The 2500-nt window shown below is 50.4% G+C and overlaps 2 non-coding genes across 2 annotated transcripts in view; both read left to right on the top strand.

Annotated features, from left to right (window-relative positions):
• The first annotated feature begins 475 nt into the window (after positions 1 to 475).
• LOC145848487 (small subunit ribosomal RNA) lies at positions 476 to 2285 on the top strand. Its single transcript, XR_014371989.1, has one exon. It is a non-coding gene; the product is annotated as a small subunit ribosomal RNA (ribosomal RNA).
• Positions 2286 to 2467: 182 nt separating this feature from the next.
• LOC145848493 (5.8S ribosomal RNA) overlaps positions 2468 to 2500 on the top strand; it is a 153-nt gene continuing 120 nt past the window's right edge. Inside the window, exon 1 of the ribosomal RNA XR_014371995.1 lies at positions 2468 to 2500. This exon is cut by the window's right edge and continues 120 nt beyond it. This is a non-coding gene — a ribosomal RNA (5.8S ribosomal RNA).

Consider the following 2500-nt stretch of genomic DNA (forward strand, 5'->3'; position numbering starts at 1 on the left):
GAGAGACGTGTTTGTGCGTTCGGTCGACTTGGCGAGAAAGCGGGCTTAAAGCATTACTGTTTAGCACCCGAGGCGCGGCTATTGCAGCGGCGGCGAACGTGCTATGTAAACGCATTGGAGCAGCGTATGAAAAACTACAAGCGTCCAGCGGCGGTAGGCTTATAGCTTTGCGAAGTCGTCGAGACGAGTAGCCGACGCAGGCAGGCACGGCTCGAGGCGGGTAACTGCAGCAGACAGATGGCGTGTTGCTGCTGACGAGTTAACCGGCAGAAGGCAAACGGTTGGTCGGGAGAAAGAACAGTCAGTTGTATAGCTGCATGCTGCAGTCGACGCGGGCTGGCGCTTTAAACAGCAAAAGGCCGGCGCCGACTTTCAGTAACGTTCGCAAGGCTTTTAAGCCGAGTGATAGAAAAGGTCTGTATTTATACAGTAAAAACGCTCAGTCGAGCAACGGGTTTAAACGCCCTCGGATAGTTATCTGGTTGATCCTGCCAGTAGTCAATATGCTTGTCTCAAAGATTAAGCCATGCAAGTGTAAGTACGAGCTCACGTACAGTGAAACTGCGAATGGCTCATTAAATCAGTTATGGTTCATTTGATTGTACGCTTTTACATGGATAACTGTGGCAATTCTAGAGCTAATACATGCGTAAAGCGCCGAACTGGACGTGAGGCGCGCATTTATCAGACCAAAACTAACCGGCTTTCGGGTCGTTACAATGGTGACTCTGGATAAGCTTGCGGATCGCACGGCCTAGTGCTGGCGACATCTCATTAAAGCAACTGCCCTATCAACTATCGTCGGTACGGTATCGGCCTACCGAGGTTGTAACGGGTGACGGAGAATCAGGGTTCGATTCCGGAGAGGGAGCCTGAGAAACGGCTACCACATCCAAGGAAGGCAGCAGGCGCGCAAATTACCCATTCCCGGCTCGGGGAGGTAGTGACGAAAAATAACAATGCAGACCTCGTACGAGGTCCTGCAATTGGAATGAGTACACTTTAAACTTTTTAACGAGTATCCATTGGAGGGCAAGTCTGGTGCCAGCAGCCGCGGTAATTCCAGCTCCAAAAGTGTATATTTAAGTTGTTGCGGTTGAAAAGCTCGTAGTTGGATATAGGGACGGCGAGGTTGGTCGGTCGAAAGGCTAGCACTGGCCTCGTTGTTCTTGTTGGTCGGTGCCTTCGCGGTGCTCTTAACTGAGTGTTGCGGTGGTCCGGCAAGTTTACCTTGAAAAAATTAGAGTGTTCAAAGCAGGCTTTACGCTTGTATAATGTTGCATGGAATAATGGAATAGGACCTCGGTTCTATTTTGTTGGTTTTCGGAGCACGAGGTAATGATTAATAGGAACGGACGGGGGCATCCGTACTGTGCCGTTAGAGGTGAAATTCTTGGATCGGCGCAAGACGAACGACTGCGAAAGCATTTGCCAAGAATGTTTTCTTTAATCAAGAGCGAAAGTCAGAGGTTCGAAGACGATCAGATACCGTCCTAGTTCTGACCTTAAACGATGCCGACTAGCGATCGGGCAGTGTCGAACTTAAGAACTGTCCGGCAGCTTCCGGGAAACCAAAGTCTTTGGGTTCCGGGGGAAGTATGGTTGCAAAGCTGAAACTTAAAGGAATTGACGGAAGGGCACCACCAGGAGTGGAGCCTGCGGCTTAATTTGACTCAACACGGGAAATCTCACCCGGCCCGGACACAGCGAGGATTGACAGATTGAGAGCTCTTTCTTGATTCTGTGGGTGGTGGTGCATGGCCGTTCTTAGTTGGTGGAGCGATTTGTCTGGTTAATTCCGATAACGAACGAGACTCTTACTTGCTAAATAGCTGCTCGACCCATTGGGTCGGAGACAACTTCTTAGAGGGACTAGTGGCGTTTAGCCACACGAGATTGAGCAATAACAGGTCTGTGATGCCCTTAGATGTTCGGGGCCGCACGCGCGCTACACTGACCGGATCATCGTGTGTTCCCTAGGCCGAAAGGTCCGGGTAATCCGTTGAACCCCGGTCGTGCTAGGGATAGGGACTTGCAATTGTTTCCCTTGAACGAGGAATTCCCAGTAAGCGCGAGTCATTAGCTTGCGTTGATTACGTCCCTGCCCTTTGTACACACCGCCCGTCGCTACTACCGATTGAATGGTTTAGTGAGGTCCTCCGATTGAGCCTGGTACGTGCGGCAACGCACTCGCCGGTGTTCGAAAAGACGATCGAACTTGATCATTTAGAGGAAGTAAAAGTCGTAACAAGGTTTCCGTAGGTGAACCTGCGGAAGGATCATTAACGAATCGAAATTTGATTTCAAGCGACGTCTCTTCTTCGAAGGGACCGAGCCCTGTAACTGTTATAGTTCGGTCGCGTTGCTTCCTGACAGCGGGAGTAATAATTCAGCACGCAAGTGCTGGCGCGGCCGCTTCTTTTTGAACACGATTTTTTGGTTGCATTGAGATTGATTAACACGAGAGATCTCTTAGCGGTGGATCACTCGGCTCGAGCGT

This window comes from Thalia democratica, unplaced genomic scaffold (assembly GCF_965202585.1).
Source record: "Thalia democratica unplaced genomic scaffold, ktThaDemo2.hap1.1 HAP1_SCAFFOLD_1461, whole genome shotgun sequence".
Lineage (NCBI taxonomy): Eukaryota > Metazoa > Chordata > Thaliacea > Salpida > Salpidae > Thalia > Thalia democratica.